General features: G+C 39.0%; 1 protein-coding gene and 3 long non-coding RNA genes across 43 annotated transcripts in view; 3 read left to right on the forward strand and 1 right to left on the reverse strand.

Annotated features, from left to right (window-relative positions):
* Positions 1-20,652, forward strand: part of LSM14A (LSM14A mRNA processing body assembly factor) — a 69,937-nt gene that overhangs the window by 2,236 nt on the left and 47,049 nt on the right.
* Positions 478-19,659, reverse strand: LOC144337387 (uncharacterized). The gene is made up of 2 exons (XR_013410435.1): positions 16,465-19,659; positions 478-1,191 (listed from the first exon to the last, which is right to left on the reverse strand). It is a non-coding gene; the product is annotated as an uncharacterized LOC144337387 (long non-coding RNA).
* LOC144337386 (uncharacterized) lies at positions 1,616-6,159 on the forward strand. Its single transcript, XR_013410434.1, has 2 exons — positions 1,616-1,899; positions 5,771-6,159. It is a non-coding gene; the product is annotated as an uncharacterized LOC144337386 (long non-coding RNA).
* Positions 11,894-16,187, forward strand: LOC144337385 (uncharacterized). Its single transcript, XR_013410433.1, has 2 exons — positions 11,894-13,716; positions 14,017-16,187. It is a non-coding gene; the product is annotated as an uncharacterized LOC144337385 (long non-coding RNA).

Consider the following 20,652-nt stretch of genomic DNA (forward strand, 5'->3'; position numbering starts at 1 on the left):
CCAGATATGGGTTGAAAATAATTTCTCATTAAAGTGGTTTAATACATTTTTTAAAGTATTGCTTTACCTAATCTGAATTGAAAGGTGTTTTGCCAGCTTAGTGACTCAATAAGTTGGCTGTGTTACCTTTATTCCTCACAAAGAAAAAAAACATACATTTGAAAATTTTTAGAGTATTTTTGTTATTTTTTAAAAACTATGAACATATCCTTTTATGCAGGAACCCCAAAAGTCTACATTTTAACAACCCACATTTTAAAAACTTTTCAGCAGCTTTTGGAGTCAGTATTTCATTAGTCTGTAATAGTTAAATTCATATGACATAAAATACAAATTTGTTCTTCGTGTCATGACTTGATAAATATTTGAATATAGCAGTGAAAAAAAATTTTTAATCATTGAATTTACGTTTGTATTCATGCCTTTGATATTTCATTCCACATCATTATATGCTTTTTTTTTTTTTTTTTTTTGAGATGGAGTCTCACTGTGTTGCCCAGGCCACAGTGCAGTGGCACAATCCTGGCTCCCTGTAACCTCTACCTCCCAAGTTCAAGCAATTCTCCTGCCTCAGCCTCCTGAGTAGCTGGGATTACTGGTGCGTGCCATCACGCCTGGCTAATTTTTGTATTTTTTAGTTGAGACAGGCTTTCACCATATTGGCCAGGCTAGTCTTGAATTCTTGACCACAAGTGATCCCCCTGCCTCGGCCTCCTAAAATGCTGGGATTACAGGCATGAGCCACTGTACCCAGCTGCTTTTTCTTAAGCAACATGAGTTAAACATGTAACAGGTTTGGGGAATTTGATTATGCTTGCAAAAACTGACATTATCCAACCTTTATATATTATTCTACATATTATCTAATCAAAAACTACATTATAACTGTCTAGTCAATACTGGACACTTATTACAGATTTCAAGATTAGAAGCGAGGAGTTCAGTCTTAAAAATTTTAAATTTACATGACTGGTCGAGTAATTCGATATCAGAAAATTTCACCTTCCATTTCAAAATTTGAATGAAGAATGGTAGTCTAAAATAGTAAAGCCAAAGGTGTTTTCATTTGTTTTGTTTTGTTTGTGTTTTTTGTTGTTGTTGTTGTTGTTGTCGTTGTCGTTTTGAGGCAGAGTCTTGCTCTTGCCCAGGCTGGAATGCAGTGGCACGATCTCGGTTCACTGCAGCCTCCACCTCCAGGGTTCAAGCAATTCTCCTGCCACAGCCTCCCAAGTAGCTGGGACTATAGGCGCCCACCACAGCTGGCTAATTTTTGTATTTTTAGTAGAGATGGGGTTTCACCATGTTGGCCAGGCTGGTCTCAAACTGCTGACTTGAAATGATCCACCCACCTTGGCTCCCAAAGTGTTGGGATTACAGCCGTGAGGCACTGCACCCAGCCTAAAGCCAAAAGTTTATTCGTATAATTTATAATACAGCGTGTATTTGGATGTAGAGATCCCTGTTCCTCTTTTTAAACTATGGATTAAGAGTTAATCTCTTTGAGTAACATTCTTAGAATTCTTTTTTGAACTTTTTTTTTTTTTTTAAATTTATCGGGGAGAGTGTTATTGTGAAACCTAACTGCACAGGCTGAAAAGATACATAAAATAAAAATGAAATTTTTTTTTTTTTTTTTTTTTTTTTTTTTTGAGACGGAGTCTCACTCTGTCACCCAGGCTGGAGTGCAGTGGCGCAATCTCGGCTCACTGCAAGCTCCGCCTCCCGGGTTCACGCCATTCTCCGGCCTCAGCCTCCCGAGTAGCTGGGACTACAGGCGCCCGCCACTGCGCCCGGCTAATTTTTTTCTATTTTTAGTAGAGACGGGGTTTCACCATGGTCTCGATCTCCTGACCTTGTGATCCGCCCGCCTCGGCCTTCCAAAGTGCTGGGATTACAGGCGTGAGCCACCGCGCCCGGCCAAAAATGAAATATTTTTAAGCAAACATCTTTGTAACTATCACCCAGGGCAAGACAGACATTGCCAGCATCCCAGAAGCCTCGCACCACCTATATTTTTCCATCACAACTATCACCATCTTAATTTAAGCTAGATATAAATGTTTTTCTGACATTTATAGTTTTACCATGTAAGTTTACATCTCTAAATAGAGTTTAATTTTGCCCATTTTTTAACTTTATGTAAATAAGATTATCTTGTATATATTTTATTTTTAGCTTTTATTGTTTCATAGTATTCCATCATGACTATAACACAAGTTTATTCCTTCTGCCATTGTTTTGGGTATTGCATTTAGATTGTTTGCAGTTTGGGGCTATTATAAACAGTGCTTTTATGAACATTTCTGTTTAAGTACACTGATGCATGTTTATGTAGTTTTCTTGAGGTTATATACTTAGAACTTGAATTGCAAGAACATGGGGAATGTTTGTCTTTATCAGGTAATGCCAAGTAGTTTTCCAAAGTAGTTGTTTACTGGTTTTTAGTTCATTTATTAGTATGTAAGAGTTCTTGTTTCATATCCCTTACCAACAACCATACTTAGTATCATATATTTCAATTCTAGCCAATCCTGGTGGGTATATAGTTGTATTTAGTTTTAATCATTTCCCTCATCACTAAATGAGGCACCTTTTCATATCTGGGTCTTTGGATTTCGTTTTTCATGAAGTGTCTTTGAAATCTTTTGCCTTTTTTAAATTGAAACACGTCTTTTTCTAGAGTTTTGTATTCTGAATATATATCCTTTGTTGGATGTATATATTGCAAACTTTTTTTCCCACTTAGTTTCTTTTAATGAACAGAAGTTCTTCGTTTTAATGTAAACATGTTCATCAATTTTTTATGGCTAGTGTTTTTTTTTTTTTAAACATCATGGAGATACTTTGATTATCTTAAAACCTTTTTGTGCTTTGCTTTTTCACATTGAGGTTTATAATGCATCTGAAATTGATTTTGTGTACAATGTGAGATGTTCAGAGCTTTACATTTAGTAAGGGATTCACTTGGTTTATACGGTCCATATTATAATGTAGGGCTTGGATATTATAATTTAAATGTATCTGGAACTATGAACTACTCTTGAAAGTTTGGACTATTTACATTTGATGTGGTATATAATTAGGGTGACCATATGGCCTAGTATGCCCTGGTGGAAAGTCCTTGTTTGTGCCTGTTCTGGCATAATTATTAAAAACATCCCAGCTAGGCAGGGTGACTCAGGCCTGTAATCCCAACAACATTTCCAAAAGGTCGAGGCCGGAGTATTGCTTGAGCCTAGGAGTTCAAAACCAGCCTCAGCAATATAGGGAGACTCCATTTCTACAAAAAATTATAAAAAGTAAGTTAGCTAAGCATGGTGGCATGTATGCCTGTCGTCTCGACCACTTGGGAGGCTGAGGCAGGGGGGATTGCTTGAGCCCAAGAGGAGCTGTGATCATGCCACTGCACTCCAGCCTGAGACATAGAACAAAACCTTGTCTTACAAAGTAACAGTAGCCTATAATCCCAGCACTTCCGGAGGCTGAGGCAGGCAAATCCCCTGAAGTCAGAAGTTCGAGACCAATCTAGCCAACATGGCGAAACCCCGTCTCTACTAAAAATACAAAAATTAGCCAGGCATGCTGGTGCATCTGTAATCCCATCTACTTGAGAGGCTGAGGCAGGAGAATCACTTGAACTCGAAAGGCGGAGGAGGTTAGAGTGAGCCAAGGTCGCGTCACTGTACTCTAGCCCAGGCAACACAGCGAGACTGTGTCTTAAAACACACACACGCGCGCACACACACAATAATAATAATAATAATCTGTTTCTTTCTTGAAAATGTTTCAGTGTGGATAAGTTATCGCACCATGTAATCAAAAGCCTAATTGCAGAGGTGCTGTGAAATGGGTGATGTGCTTTATTTTCTGCTAGAGATGTCACAGACTAGCTTTAGTTCTAGCAAGTGAAACAGGTAAGTTTGAGGGGCTTTGATCCTTGGAACCTAAGCATATGTCAAGAAGTCATAAAGGCAACCTAGAAAGGCTTTGATGTCAATCTGCTAAGTATGTTTATAGATGATCTGTGTTGCAGTTTGTTTCTGCCATTTGTTGCAGTTTGTAGTCTATGTCACAGCTCTGAATTTATTTTCTTCTCAGCACTGATCATGACTTACACTTAATCTTCTTTGCTTATTTGCCTATGTGTTTATTGTCTGTCTTCACGTTCCCCCTCACCTCCAGACTCTGAGCTCCTGGGATGAAAGGATGTTTAGTTAAAGAGTGAGTAAATGGAAATGATTTAGCATTTTAGCTTATTGTTCTTGTAGAAGTGTCTTGGGGATACCTCCAAATAATGCTTTTCCATGTTAACAATTGCATTTCCCTATAAAATTAAAATATCCTCCCTCACATTAAAGAAATCTTGAAGAATTTCAGTGAGTAGGGATACAAGAGGATGAAATCTAGTGACATAATTAACATTATTGGGGAGGTAAACTCTTTCTGACTCAAGCTCAATTATAATTTTCATTTAAAGTTTAAAGGAAGCCTCCATTCAGGATGTAGGAGGAAATTACACAGTGGTGACATGTATGAATGTTTTATGGAATAGTTACAGTTGTGTTTGCACCTGTGTCTGTAAGTGAATAGGATGCCTAAATAGGCTAAAATGAATGAAACTCTTATCAAAAATAAATTCTTATATTTAGTTAGCTTACCTGGATAATCATTCAAATGAAAACCAGGTTGCTACTGCATTGTGAAAAGAGACTTTGTGAAGAATGATTATATAAGCCACTTGCCTTTAAAATAAGTTGTCCTTAAAATCAAGAGATTAGTGGAAGGATATAAGAACAAGTAAATTGTTAACAGATTTCTTTAATCATCTGCTAAGTCTGGCTCACTGGCATAATTTATCTACTTTTTGATGTTAGTCACGTAGTCATAAACTGTGACCTTATTGAAGAGAGTGGAAGAACTCTGTGTGATGGATAAAATACCTGTGGGGTGCTTTATTTGATTTCTTGCATTATTGGGGATCTAAATGTAGCAATTCACAAAATTACTACCTAAAATGACAAAGATCTAGTGAAACTTCAAGCCTTGGTTTCTTTTTGTTGCCCTATTTAGTGATGTTGCCAGAACTTGGAACCTTGGAAACAGTTTATTATTGTTACATTGTCCACAGAAATACTTGGTAATTCTGGGAGTCTGAAGTCAGGTGTCAAAAACTGTTCATTTTCTAGTAGGGGTAAGTAAGGTAAGCCATGACTTTCTAAGTCGGGAGTAGAGAAAACAGCATAAAACTGAAGAAAAAAATAGTAGAAGGAAGGAGGTAGAAAGAAAAAAGAAATCTTATCTGTGCATGATACATAGCAAGAGTTTTGTATTTAACTCAGTGCCACAGTAATAATAGCAATAACTACAGATAGTTTAACTTGAATTTAATTACTCCATGCTAGAAGATGCTTGCTATAGAAACAATTTGCCTTTCTCTCATGATGCTGTATATTAATTAGCTGTTTTAAAAACTGGATATCACTGAAGTAAATTTTGTTGTTGTTGTTTTGAGACAAGAGTCTCACTCTGTCGCCCAGGCTGGCGTGCAGTGGCACAATCACAGCTCACTGTAGTCTTGACCTCCCTGGGCTCAGGTAATCCTCCCGCCTCAGCCTCCCAAGTAGTTGGGACTACAGGCACACACCACCACACCCAGCTAATTTTCTATTTTTGGTATATACAGAGTTTTGCCATGTTGCCCAGGTCGGTCTCTAACTCCTGGGCTCAAGTGATCTGCCTGCCTCGGCCTCCCAAAGTGCTGGGATTACAGATTTGAGCCACAGTGTCCAGCAGATTTTTTAGTGGACAAAGTGTGAGTTGGTCTATAAAATAATTTATTCCCAAGGGCCTTATTCTAGTTTGGTAGGGTTTTTTGTTTGTTTGTTTCTGAAAGAAAATGTGACCCAAAATGCCAGTTGGAATACTTAGCAGCTTTTTGGTCTTGGACAAGTTATTTAACCTTAGCTTTGACTTCTTCATCTTTTCAATAGGAATGGATAATAATGCCCATCTTTCAGAGTCCTTCTGATAATTAAATGAGGTGATGTAAAAGAAGTAACTAGTTTAATGTTGGTGCTTAATAGAGAATAGCTGTCCTGTGTTATTTCCCACCACCATCTCCCTCTCTGTCTAGGTGCTCAGTCTCTCTAGTAGCCCAACTCTGTCAGTCATTCACACCTACTGTAGTGTACCATCATCTTACTGCCTTTCACTGTCCTGTCATTCCCCTCATAACTTTACTTCCCTCTTTATCCTGCTTCAACTCCATGAGCCACCGTGACAGTCAGTACACATACCCACAGCCCCTACCCTATTCCCCTCTTGCTGTCTTATACAAGAAATCACAACCCTGATTATATCAGCACAGATGTGCTGACCAGCCTCACTCTAAATTTATGTTCGCTAGCCTCAGCAGTCATGGTCACTTCCTAGCAGTCACACTATACTTCCATAATCCATTTCACTTTTCTACATGGCTGTTCCATTCATTTTCCTCAAGCCTCCAACACTTCCTCCCCCATCTTCACTTTCAGCCCTTTAACCGTGCTTTCTGTAATAGTTAACTGAGAAAAGAACAGCAAACGAAAGATAATTTTGATAAACTTACCCCTCATATACCCAATTACCTGCATCCGTCCCCCAAACTTCTATTTTTTTTTTTCTGATAAATATGGATAAACTGTTCTTACTTCTGTCTAAGACCACCCTTCCGCTTGTGCAGTATTCGTCCCCTCTTGGTGAGTCAAGGACATTGCTCCAGCAGTTCTCTACTCTCCTCAGTTTTTCCTTCCCTAACGCATCTTTCTGTCTGCTTACAGACAGGCGATTATTTCTTCTATCTTAAGAACAACCAAAAAAACTCCACTGTACTTGAACTGCATTTCCTCTTTTCTAACAATTGCCCCATTTCTATCCTTCCCTTTATAACAAAACTCCTTGAAGTTGTCTACACCACTGGTGTTCATTCATTTCTGAGCCCTCTTTACTAAGGTTTTTATTCCTACATATGAAGTTTTCTTATCAGAGTTACCAAAGACTTCCATGTTGCCAAATCCAGTAGTCAGTTCTTGGTCTCATTCTACTTCACCAGTCAGCATTACATGGCACAATTGCTCTGTGCTCTGTGAAGCATTTTCTTCACTTGATCGTATGCCATTTTTTTCCTCATATCTCACTGGTTACCTCTCAATCTCCTATGTTGTGTTGATTCAACTCGGAAGCCGCCAAATGTTGGAGAGCTCCAGGGCTCAGTTACCTCCCCTTTTCTCTCTCTGTCTGTTAGCATTTGTTTAGTCATCTGCATTCTTTTGATGATCTCATCCATCTAGTTCCTGGTTTTAAATACTACCTGTATATCACTGACTCCTATCTCTAGCCTGGATTTCTCCTCTAACTCCTGACTTGTATATCACATTGCCTCTTTAACATCTCTACTTGTAGGGATGTCTGCTTAGAATCTCAATTCAGCATGCCCTAAACCTGTTCCTCCATCAGCCTTTCCCATCTAATCAATTGACAGCTCTATTCTAGTTGGTAAGACCAAACACCTTGGAGCCATCCTTAATTCCTCCCTCCCTCTCTCACCTCATGTGATCCTAACCTATCAGCTCTGCTTTCAAACTAGGTGCAGAATTTGACCTCTGACCACCCCTACTACCATGGTCCATTATCTCTCACTAGTCTATTCAGAGATCCTCAGATTCCTGTTTCTTGTTTCCAGTATGTACCTCTCAGTTGATTCTTTCCACTCCTCCCAATTTTACTTGAGTGGATCTTTGTAATTAAAAAATAAAATACATGGAAAAGGTAGTTGACAAATCTTCTTAGTGAACCTATGTTTTCTTGATTGCTTGACTGGTTGGTTGGCTATATATTTCCAAATTAAGAGTCTTTTTTCTATAGAACTTTGAAGTTACTGCTTTTTGTTCTTCTGATATACTGGGGTTGGTGGTGCCAGTCTGATTCTCAGTCACTTTTCTCTCTGGAAGCTTTTATTTCGAATTCTCTGTTCCTGGAATTCACAAATGTGACCACACTGGTTTGTTGTTGTTGTTGTTGTTTGTTTGTTTTTTGGTTTGGTTTGGTTTTTCCTCTGAGTGTTTCTCTGTGGACCTTGTGAATCTGAAGAGTCTTTAAATCTAAGAAAAACTCTTTAAATCTAAGAAACCCATTCGTTCTCTCTACCTCCGACACTCCCTTCCTCCCCTCTCCCCCACCTCTTTCTAGTTCTGTCTCAGATTGATTTCTATCTTGTCTTCCATCCTCTAGCCTTGTTGCTGTTGTTTTTTAATTCCTCATGGATGCGTTTATCCTCCCCCCTGCTTTTTCACTCTTATGTCATATTTTCGTATCTGACTCTTGGTTTTATCATTTGGAGATTAAAATATAAAAACAGCCATAAGGAGGCCGGGCGCGGTGGCTCAAGCCTGTAATCCCAGCACTTTGGGAGGCCGAGACGGGTGGATCACGAGGTCAGGAGTTCGAGACCATCTTGGCTAACACGGCGAAACCCCATCTCTACTAAAAAATACAAAAAAACTAGCCGGGCGAGGTGGCGGGCGCCTGTAGTCCCAGCTACTCGGGAGGCTGAGCCAGGAGAATGGCGTAAAAACCCGGGAGGTGGAGCTTGCAGTGAGCTGAGATCCGGCCACTGCACTCCAGCCCGGCGACAGAGCGAGACTCCGTCTCAAAAAAAAAAAAAAAAAAAAAAAAAACAGCCATAAGGAAGAATGCCCAACTGAAAGCAGCTTAGAAAGTCAACATTAAATTTAAACCATTGGGTAAATATAGCAAACTGGACATGCTTTTACTTTTCCTTCCTGTTGATAAATCCTATCAAAACTACATGAGAGGGACTTTTAAAAAAATACGTAAACCCATAGAGGACAAAGTAGATTTGGAAAGGAGACAGCATCAACACAGTGTGGAAGACTGAAAAGCAAATACATGACTTTAAATGACTTAGCAAAGTTGAGAGCGGCAACCTAAGTAGGCAGTGGGAAAAGCCAAGATGTAACTTGACTTTCACCCTAAACTCCTAAAAGGCTCAGGAGTTGATATCAACAGGCACAATGGAAACTAGAAGATTATAGTAATTGGGATGAAGGGTATAAGTTTTGGGGTATAAGTTTAACCTGTTAACTTTTAACTTTATTGGGTATAAGTTACATACTATAAAATTCACCCACTGTAAGTGTGCAGTATAATGAAAGTTGTGTATCTATCACCACAGTCCACTTTTCTAACAATTCCATCAACTCGAGAAGCTTTTTTGTGGACGTTAGTCAGTAGCTGCCTACGACCCCTAGTCCTAGGCAACCTCTGATCTGCTTTCTTTTCTAGACTTCCCTTTGCTGGACGGAGTTTTACAATTGTCACTCAGGCTGGAGTGCAATGGCGCAATCTTGGCTCACTGCAGCCTCTGCCTCCTGGGTTCAAGTGATTCTCCTGCCTCAGCCTCCTGAGTAGCTGGGATGACAGGCATGCACCACCATGCCAGCTAATTTTTGTATTTTGAATAGAGACGGGGTTTCATCATGTTGACCAGGCTGATCTCCAACTCCTGACCTCAGGTGATCCGCCTACCTTGGCCGCCCAAAGTGCTGGAATTACAGGCATGAGCCACTGCTGCCAGCCTTTCCTTTGCTTTTAATATGTAAATTATACTTATTAAATTGATTTTCTAATATTAAAACTTTCTTGCATTTTTAGAAACCTTAAATTTCAAACAACTGTATTTCTCTGTATCAATTATCAGTTGGAGTAATTAGCCATTATCTATAATAGATTCATTACATGGAGTTCATGGTAGATTTCAGGGAGTCTCGATCCCCTGAAGTTATAAGCTATTTTTATTTACATACGGAAACATTTGGGAAGAGGGTTCACAGATGTTTTTAATTTTCCAAGACCCAAATAAATACAAGCTACCTTCGCTATGCCTAAGATAAAAGTTTTAACGTATCTTTTTACTTTTCTCCCTTTGTCCCATTTTCCAGGTTTTATCTAATTTGGGGTTTAAATTACCCCTTAAGAGCAGCTTTATTTACAGTGTTGACTTAGATAAAACTGAGTTTTTTCCTTTTTTTTTTTTTTTTTCTTTTTTGACACAGAGTCTTGCTCTGTCACCCAGGCTGGAGTGCAGTGGCATGATCTCAGCTCACTTCAACCTCCGCCTCCCAGGTTCAAGTGATTCTCCTGCCTCAGCCTCCCAAATAGCTGGGATTACAGGCGTGTGCCACAACACCCAGCTAATTTTTGTATTTTTTTAGTAGAGATGGGGTTTCACTAAGTTGGCCAGGCTGGTCTCTAACTGACCTCAAGTGATCCTCCCGCCTCGATTTCCCAAAGTGCTGGGATTACAGGCATGAGTCACCGGTCCTGGCCCTGAGTTCTTATTTTACAACTCAACACTATTAAATTTGTTTGTCTGGTATTTTTTTTTTTTTTTACAACAAAGAAACTTTCTATGGATTGTTATTCTGAGCTGTATGTCTGCTAATATCCCTTTTGTTCTCTCTGTGTTAATATTTTGCATTACCTGGTATCTTCCACATTGTCCATTGTCTGCTTGCATTTACTGCTCCATGTGAAATGTTAGATACCAGTCCGATTCTCTTTTGTATATAAAGAATGTAGTTATTGGTGGGCTTTCCCACACACTTCCCACTGGAACTCTTGGAGGGCTTTTTTCTTCCAACATTCCTGTCTTTTAAGGAATGCATGTCGATCCCAAGAATCAAGCCTTTCTTTAGCTCAGGAAAACTTGTTTTTCTTTGATATTGCTTCTCATTGTGGAACTCCTATTGACAGTCCATTTTAAACATTTATGCTCCTTGTTGTTTATTTTTGTTTTCCAGCTTTTAACCCTTTCTGCTGTAGATTCTGAGAGAGTTCCTCAAACCAGTCTTCTGATTCACTGATTTGGCATTCACTAGTTTCCCTTCTGTTTGATGCTTCTATTGAGTTGTTGTGGGTATGGTGGAGATGTGTGTTTCTTTAAAATATTTGTGTTTAAGTAGAGAATCAATGCATGTGATAAAAACATTTTCAAAAATATACTCAGTGAAAAGTACAGTTTCTTTCCATACTATTGTAGAGGTATGCAGTGCTTATATAAGGATATGTATAAAAATACCAAAATTGGCTTTTTGTTTTCTATTTACTTCTCTTTTCTTTCACAGCCTGCTCTTGTTAGATTTTAATACAATTTTCTCTTTCCTGTATTGAATTGGTTTGCATGGGTATTGTGTGCTCTGATTGTCAGTCTTGATCTCCTTTCAGTCTGGCTAGTCCTCATGTGGCCCTTTTGTTTTTACCGAAATTTATAAACGGAAGTCTAGAATGACTGCTTTTGGTAGCTGGCGTATGCCCTTTTTTTGTTTTGTTTGTTTGTTTAGTTTTGTTATCGAGACAGAGTTTTGCTCTTGTTGCCCAGGCTGGAGCGCAATGGCGCGATCTCAGCTCACTGCAACCTCCGCCTCCCAGGTTCAAGTGATTCTCCTGCTTCAGCCTCCCAAGTAGCTGGGACTACAGGTGCCCACCACCACACCCGGGTAATTTTTGTATTTTTAGTAGAGATGGGGTTTCGTCATGTTGACCAGGCTGGTCTTGAACTGCTGACCTCGTGTGATCCACCTGTCTCAGCCTCCCAAGGTGCTGGGATTACAGGTATGAGCCACTGCGCCTGGCTGGGGTGTATGCTCTTTTAACAGCAATGTAGGTCACTGTCCACTGTCCAACTATATATGTCCCGATCCATAGTTCCTCAGTGAGACTGACTAGTATGTGAGGAGTCCTCACTGAACGATTACTTATTAAGTGCACATTGGGGAGATACCCTGTTTTAAGGGATCATGAATTCATTCCTTTGGCTAATTGGTTAGTCAAAATAGAGCACAGGTTAATCTCCTAATTGCCATTATTTATTAATTTCTGTGTGGTGTAATGCCTTTTAAATTATTTATTTATTAACTCTGTGCTAGTTCCATAGAGGATACTCTTTTAGAGTCTAGACTTTTGGTAGCCATAGCCACCCTTTGCCATCTTCCTACCCAGGAGATACATAAATGAATGCCCATGGTTAGGGAAAGCGCACTGAAGCTATGAACTTGGTAGGATTTCGAAGGAGAGTTCACATCACACCTTGAAGTGAACAGTGAATGCCCAGACCAGACACCTGAAATTTGTCCCTTTGCCTCATACTCTATATTCATTCAGTTCTTTGGATTTTACCTCCTAAATACTTTTGACTCCATCTGCTACTTCTCTGCATCTTCCCCAGCCCAGGTTTTCTTCACCTCTTAGATGGTCCACCATTGTCCCTCTTTCTATAGCATGGGCCACCCTCTGGCACAAGTGATCTTTTCAAAACACAAAATCAAGTTGCTCTCTTTTTTTTTTTTTTTTTTTTTTTTTTTTGAGACGAAGTTTCACTTTTGTTGCCCAGGCTGGAGTGCCATGATGCAATCTTGGCTCACTGCAACCTCCGCCTCCTGGGTTCAAGTGATTCTCCTGCCTCAGCCTCCTGAGTAGCTGGGATTACAGGCACCTGCCACCACACCTAATTTTGTTTTTACCATGTTGGCCAGGCTGGTCTTGAACTCCTGAGCTCAGGTGATCCACCCGTCTCCGCCTCCCAAAGTGCTGGGATTACAGGCACGAGCCACCGCACCTGGCCTCCAGTTGCTTTCTGTGGCTTTCTGCTTTTAGTGGTTTTCTGTTCTTAGAAAAACTGGAATCCTTACCCCACTCTTTGGTGCTTATTCAGCTTTATTTCATAGCACACGTCCCCTTCTGCCCTTTACTTCCCTTTCCTTTTTTGTTCCATGAACACGTACAGGTCATCCTTCTGGCTTCACCCTACTCCTGTCCCATATTCATCACCAAATCTGAGTTCAGATATTTATGTTGCCAAAGAAGCTTTCTTTGATCTTCCCTCTATTGTTTTATCTTTTTTTATTATTTATGAGAATAATAACCACTTGTACTATACAGAATCCTTGTGAGAGTTAACTAAATTAATACATATTATAGTGTCTAGCGTATGGTAAGTACTCACCAAATGTTAAGTCAGTGTAAAATCTTATATCCTTCGTGGTTTTTCTTCTTTATATATCCTCAAGCTCTTGTTTCTGACTTGTCCTCATACCCATCCCCTTTCTCAGTCTTTACTGTCACCCTCCATGATTTAGGAAATCATTGCTTCTTGCTTTGAATCTAGCCTCCTCCAATAATTTCTCAATTGTAAAAACTACTTACAGTATTTACATGGCCACTGCTGGTGGTAGTTTTTTTCCTGAAACACAGATCTAGCTGATGTCCCTCCTAAAAAATTTTTAATGACTACATTTCTTTCTGGATAAAATCTAAATTTAACAGAGGTCTTCCCTCCCTGTCGCCCTGCTTGTCCTAATGCTTTTCAGGGGGCAGGGGGCACATGTTGTACCTCTTTCTAGAGTGCCCCTCACTTGTTGGATTCCTCTGTAATATTCACCCTAAGCACCAAGCATGTAAAAGCTTCCTTTCTGCCCCCTTAAATTTTCTGTACTTACTATTTAATAAGCTCTTCATTCAAGAGAACTACTCAGCTCCTGCCATAACTATACGCTAGACACTATGCTTTGTGCTAAGAAACAAAACAACGGAGACAAAGTTCTTGAGGACACAGCATTTAAGCTGGGGCCTGACAGGTGAGTTAGAATTAGCCACATGTAGGCCGGGCGCGGTGGCTCAAGCCTGTAATCCCAGCACTTTGGGAGGCCGAGGCGGGCGGATCACAAGGTCAGGAGATCGAGACCACAGTGAAACCCCGTCTCTACTAAAAATACAAAAAATTAGCCGGGCGCGGTGGCGGGCGCCTGTAGTCCCAGCTACTCGGGAGGCTGAGGCAGGAGAATGGCGTGAACCCGGGAGGCGGAGCTTGCAGTGAGCCGAGATCGCGCCACTGCACTCCAGCCTGGGCAACAGCGTGAGACTCCGTCTCAAAAAAAAAAAAAAAGAATTAGCCACATGTAGAGGCTATCTAGGAAGATGTTAAGGCTATCTCTTATGTACAGTTACAGAGAGATCCTTTGTAAATGTGTTTTGCTTTGTAATAAACCTTCTAAGGAGCCAGTATTGTTTTGTTATTACATCCCTATCTAAATATTCAAATTACCTTTTTGGTTTTATAAGGACCAGATGGGCTCTTAACAAGATGGCTTTGGGGTTTTTTCAGTCGAAGATGATGTAACCTCTAGAGTTAAGTGCGAAGAAGTTGATTTTGAGAATATGTTGCAGAAGGTGAGAGGAACGTCATCTGGATTATGACCTCTGGAGGTGGAGGTAATTTTTTGTCATTGGGTCACCAGTGCTTGGCATGTGATCTGTAAGGTGATTGAGAATATTGCAGACACCAGGGTAGGAGTAAAGCCTCTGTTAGGGGTGTTAAGTTCGTAGTGGGTTCAGGAAGAGATGGTGGAGGCTGAGGGACAGATGTTTTTATTCGGTGCAGTTATGTTTGCTAACAGGAAGCAAGTAGTGTGGGTAAGGGTGAAGAAGGCCAGAGAAGGAGTGTAGACGTGCGGAAAGTGAGAGTTTGTGGAAGCAGGCTGTGATGTGGTTCCAAGAGCTGGACTGTCGAATCTTATTTTTGTAAAGCTCTGCTCTTAAGTAAAAAACCCAGAGTCAGCTTTCTACCATTCTTACCTTTAGGGCCTGGGAAAGAGTACTGTGTTATAGAAGAGATGGTGCTTTTTAGTATTTAAGTAATTAAACCTTGTTGTATTAAATCCATGTATAATACCTTATTCCAAGAGATCTCAGATAGTTTCAGCAAGAGTTTGTGTATGGCACCAAATGGACAAGAGCCGTACTTATGTATAAATGTCAGAAGGAGAAGAAAAATAGTAACTGTAACTTTTTTGTTTCCTGGTTTGCTACTTTTGCATGTAGACTGTTTTTTAAATATGCTGAAGTTGGGTTTGTTTTTCCCACTTTCCCATTCTGTCAACGTCAGTTGTTATTTACTCTAAGCAACCGTTCTTTCATTTTATCCTGTTAGTTTCTTTTATAACTTAATTCAATTCCCTTGATATTAAACACTGTTAAGTATTTTTGGAAGTAGCTTACTTAATAGCTTTTTCTACTGTGTGATTTATTCAAGAAATACTCAAATGTCAGCTGTATGTAGAGCACTGTGTTAGATTCTGTGGGAGTTGCAAAGATGATCTAGTTACAGATCTTTCTCCTGAAGATCTTTAAATTCTAGAAAGGTAGTCTAGACAGAATGATAGAATGCTGTGTGGTTTTCAAAGGAAGAACAGATTACTTCTGCCTGGGTGGAGTTGGGTGATGGCTAATTTTATGTGCCAACTTAACTGGGCCACAGTGCCTAGATATTTGATCAAATATTCTTGATGTTTCTGTGAAAGTATTTTTTATATGAGATTAACATTTAAATTGGTAGATTGTGAGTAGCCTCCACTTGTGGGTGGGCCTCATCCAATCAGTAGAAGGCCTTTAATAGAACAAAGACTGACCTCTGAGCAAGGAGTTCTGCCAGCCTGCTCTGCAGATTTTGGATTTACCAAAAGGCCTCCTTAATCCCCTGGGCCAATTCCTTAAGTCTCTTTCTGTGTTTATATATGCACATCTGATTTATTCTGTTTCTCTGTAAAACCCTGACTGATACCTGGAATCTTCAAGTTGAAATTTAGGATACTCTAGATGTGAGGAGAGAGAAAAATAGAGGACAGAAAACCTGATCTGTGAACTGAGAACAATGAGCTTGGTTGGAATTTTTAAATTTGAGTATGTTGGGACCAGATCTTGCAGCTGATACTTGACTGAAGAGTTTTAACTTTACTACATCATAAATCTTATTCTAAGTTTTCATTTGAACTTGGTCTTAGTTTCTTAACTTACTTTGTAAGCGTCTTTTGAATAATTCAGTGTTTCATTTGTTGCTCTCAAATTTTGGTATTCAACAGACTTGTTTCTTTTTATTTTCAGTTAACATTAGAGCCTAATTTACAATTTTTAGTTCATGTCAAAAAAAAGTTCAGGCCGGGTGCAGTGGCTCACACCTGTAATCCCAACTCTTTGGGAGGCCAAGGCAGGCGGATCACAAGGTCAGGAGATCGAGACCATCCTGGCCAACATGGTGAAACCCAGTCTCTAATAAAAAAAAAGAAAAAAATATAAAATTAGCCCGGGCATGGTGATGCGCACCTGTAGTCCCAGCTACTTGGGAAGCTGAGGCAGGAAAATTGCTTGAACCCAGGAAGCGGAGGTTGCAGTGAGCCGAGATCACGCCACTGCACTCCAGCCTGGGCAACAGATCAAGACTCTGTCTCAAATAAAATAAAGTAAAATAAAAGTTCAGTCTTTGGGAATTTTTTTTTTTTTTTCTTTTGAGACAGGCTTACTCTGTTGCTTGGGCTGTACTGCAGTGATGTGACCTCAACTCATTGCAACCTCCACTTCCTGGGTTCAAGCAATTCTCATGCCTCAGCCTCCCGAGTAGCTGGGATTACAGGTGTGTGCCACCACAACCGGCTAATTGTTTTTTGTTTTTTGTTTTTTTAGAGACAGATTTCGCCATGTTGGCTGGGCTGGTCTCGAACTCCCAGCCTCAGGTGATCTGCCAACTTCACTCTCCCAAAGTGCTGAGACTACAGGTGCGAGCCACCATACCTGGCCTGGAAAATGTTAATAGTGTCATTTGGGGGGTACTAGCTTTACTTAAGTATGTATTTTAAGTATGTAATGTTTATCATGCTTAAAGTTAGAACATTTTTGGTGTTTTATAATGGAGGTATGGTATTGGGAAGTTTGTCACTACAACTCATTTCTCTGGCCTTGTACTATGATTGTATATACAAGTATTGTATACACTAACAACCAGTTTGACATTAGGATGATGTTGAGTTTGTCTAAATCTGGAGACTGGATTAGATGAGTGATTTTGCCAAATAATTTGACCCTGTTTTTGTTTGTTCATTTATTTGTTTGTTTGATGCATGGAATGCATTTCTATTTTAAAAAATCTTTGGTGTTATTTCGAGCTAGAAATAGAAAATTGATTCTTTTCTTGAGACTGATAAAATTATTAGCTAGGCATCATGGCCCACATCTGTAATCCAAGCACTTTGGGAGGGTGTGGTGGATGGATTGCCTGAGCCCAGGAATTGGAGACCAATCTGGGCAACATGGCGAAACCCCATCTCTACAAAAAATTTAAAAATTAGCCAGGTGTAGTGTGTGTGCCTGTAGTCCTAGCTACTCAAGAGACTGAGGTGGGAGGATAACTTGAGCCTGGGAGGTAAAAGTTTCAGTGAGCCGAGATGGCACCACTGCACTCCAGCCTGGACTGGATGACAGAGAAGGGACTCTGTCTCAATAAAAGAAAAAAGAAAGAAAACATTATTAAAGCAATGTAGCAACATGATGAAGTTTAAAATGTAGAGGACAACCGCCCCTAGTTTCCCCATTCTCCCCAACTACTTTTGTCATTTTCTGTATTCTCTTGTAGGCTGTATTTGTAGGTGTGCGTGCTCATGTATGTTTGAAGTTGAAATTCACATAACATGCAATTAACCATTATAAAGTGTACAATTCAGTGGCACTTAGTGTAGTCACAGTGTTGTGCAACTACCACCTCTCCTTGGTTTCAAAACTTTTCATAATCCTACTAAAATAAAATATCCCTAGGCATTAAGTAATCCCTCCTTATTTCCCCCATACCCTGTTAACCACTAACCTGCTTTCTGTCTTCATGGCTTTTCCTATTTAGGGTATATTATGTAAAAGGAATCATACACTGTGTGACGTTTTGTATCTAGCTTCTTTTACTCAGCATAATGCTTTCACGCTTCACTCTTGATGTAACAAGTATCAGCATTGTGGGTTTTTTATGGCTGAATAATATTTCATTACATGTATTTTAAAATATATATAACATACATATAAGATATATAGAGAACGTAATTTGTCTTTTCATTTGTTGATGGGTATTTGGGTTGTTTCTACCATTTGGCTGTTATGAATAATGCTGATATAAACATTTGTATACAAGTTTCTGTGTGGACATAATATAATCTCTGGTACTTTGTTTTGGCAGCCCTAGCAAACTATATTGTGTGCTTTCTTTCCAGTGTAGTGCTTAGCACACTTGCCAGACTATAAGTTCCCTGAGGGTGAGGACATAAATATAATGCCTGCCTAATATTACTTAAATATTCTAAGCCTGCTGAATTATTATTTTCATTAATTCATGATAATCCCCCAGATATCCCAGAATCAGATCAGTATCTATTCAGCTACATTTTGACTTAATAGTAGTAGTATGGCTTAATCTGAAGCCTAATGCTGTGTTAGCTTCAGAGATTAGGATGTTGAGAAACCAATAGTAGTACTTATTAGAGGCATTGCAAGTGGTATTGAGTGTTTAGTGGACCTTCAAATCCAATTCAGTGACATCACATCCAAGTAAGCAAATAGATTGAGCTCCTTGAGAATAGGAACTGGTTTCCCTAGCATCTAGCATAGGACCTGGGACAGGTGGTGCCCAGTAAGTATTTGAAAGAAACGGGATGAAATGCAGTGACATACAGCACCTATGTTCAGCTTAAAGCTCTAGTCACATTACCTATGGGTATTTACATTGGAATGTGTAGTTGCTGTAGAATCCCAAAATGAATAATAGAGTAAAAATGTTCTTTCTCAAAGTACTATGTGTTATGAATGAAAAAAATAATAATAATTAGAACATAATTCAGATTTTGCCAGCCAGGCAAAGGCATTTGTGCTGTAATCTGAGGTATGCCTTCCTGCACTAAGAGGAATGGGGTTTATGGGAAAACTAGGATTAGGAGCAGACCATTAGAAATCTGTGCATCTTTGTAATTTAAGCACTAATGTAAACCTAATAAAAAATACTAGTGTGCTTAAAGATAAGTTAAAATTTTTAAACAAATAATTCGGTAAATTTATAACTTTCCCTTTAAAAACAGTAAAGGTAACCAGAAGTGATGGCACTACTCATGGCTAGGTGTATTTAACTGTTGTTACCTGCAAATGCAAAAACTAAATAACATTTTAGGAAAAACTGGAAATGAACCAATGTGATTTCTGAATGTACTGACATAATTCCCTTATTTACTGATTGCATATGAGCTAATGTATGTGTTGTAGTAGAATAGTTCCGGTAGCTCTTTACCTTTTCTATGCTTGTCATGCCTCCTTCCTCTCTACTCTTAATGCTCAAGTTTTAACCTTCCAGACTTCTCATTTGTTCTGTAACAGTATCTTCTAGCCATATGTGCCCTTCTAATCTGTCTTGTGGAATTTGTTCTTCACAATACTACAAGAACTTGATTGCACTGAAAACCCCAAATCTTATTAAGCCAGCCTCCATCATTAGAGCATGTTTCTCAAACTCCTGGTGTGTGCAAATCATTCTTATTCTGTGATTTCTGTTTTCATGCTTTTTCAGTTTGCTTCATTTGCCATATGATAGAGTTTTTCTTCATACCATATTTTGGAAAGTATGCTCTTGGTTTTAAATTCTACTATGGGTTATTTCCAAGACCCATAGTAGAATTTAACAAATTCTTTCAAATAAAAAATTTTAAAGCCTTCGCTTAGTGTCAACTAACCAAAAAAAAAAAAAAAAAATGTGTCAAGTGACTCCTACTTGACATGATGAGAGATGAAAGTGTAAGTTTAGATACTACTACTGTCTGTTCAGTTTTCCTTTTTCTCCATTCATTTTAATCTCCCAATTTTTGTTAAAATGTTGTGATATACTGTTCTTAGTTTGTTACACTTTGTAACTTTCTAGTCTTTTCCAGAACTATTTCTATTCTAGAACCATAGTAAATTGTCATGTACACATCTTTGTTTAAATGAATTTATTGTCCATTTCTTATCTTTGGATGCCACTTTTTTTGCATTCTTTATTTTGATATACCATAACATAAGTCTCTGTGGCTTGTAGTGGTCTGATGTTTTTTTTTTTTCCTGGAAATACAGTGAAAACTTTTAATGAAATTTAGACCTTCATGTCAAGACATTTCTATTCTGTTATAACTTTAATTTTATTTTCTCTTATTCTTTTGTCTGTCTCAGGGGCAGTAGTTAACTGTTGGATCTTCATAACTATCATCTTTTCTCTAACCTTTTTATTACTGTACTACTTTTTCATGACATCTCGTTTACGTTTTCTCAAAATTATTGTCTTCTAGTGATTTGGTTTTAACTGCATTGACTGTTGATGCATTTATTAGTTATGCTGTTTTATTTATCTTGTATAATTTTCTTTCCTTAATTCTGCGTGCTACCCTTTCAGTGTTGTTTTGATCATAAGAGTCTATGCTGTTTTTCTTGTGAATGTCGAAGCAGTCCTTTCAGAAAATTTCTTCTATTTTCTGTGATAAATACTGATACTGAATGTATTTCATCCACCTTTTGAAGACTGTGTCCTCTCTGTCAGGGCAAACCGCTGGTAGTGGAAAAAAACAGAATAAGCAAATGAAGACCGTGTCCTCTTTGATTCTTCTCTTCTTTCCTGCCTTTTTTCTTTATTTTGATATACCTTTTTCTTTCCTTCCATCATTGCCTCCCTCCTTTCCCTCTTTTCTTCCCTTCTTTCCATCTTTCCTGTAAAAT

Source organism: Macaca mulatta, chromosome 19 (genome assembly GCF_049350105.2).
Source record: "Macaca mulatta isolate MMU2019108-1 chromosome 19, T2T-MMU8v2.0, whole genome shotgun sequence".
NCBI classification, from domain to species: domain Eukaryota; kingdom Metazoa; phylum Chordata; class Mammalia; order Primates; family Cercopithecidae; genus Macaca; species Macaca mulatta.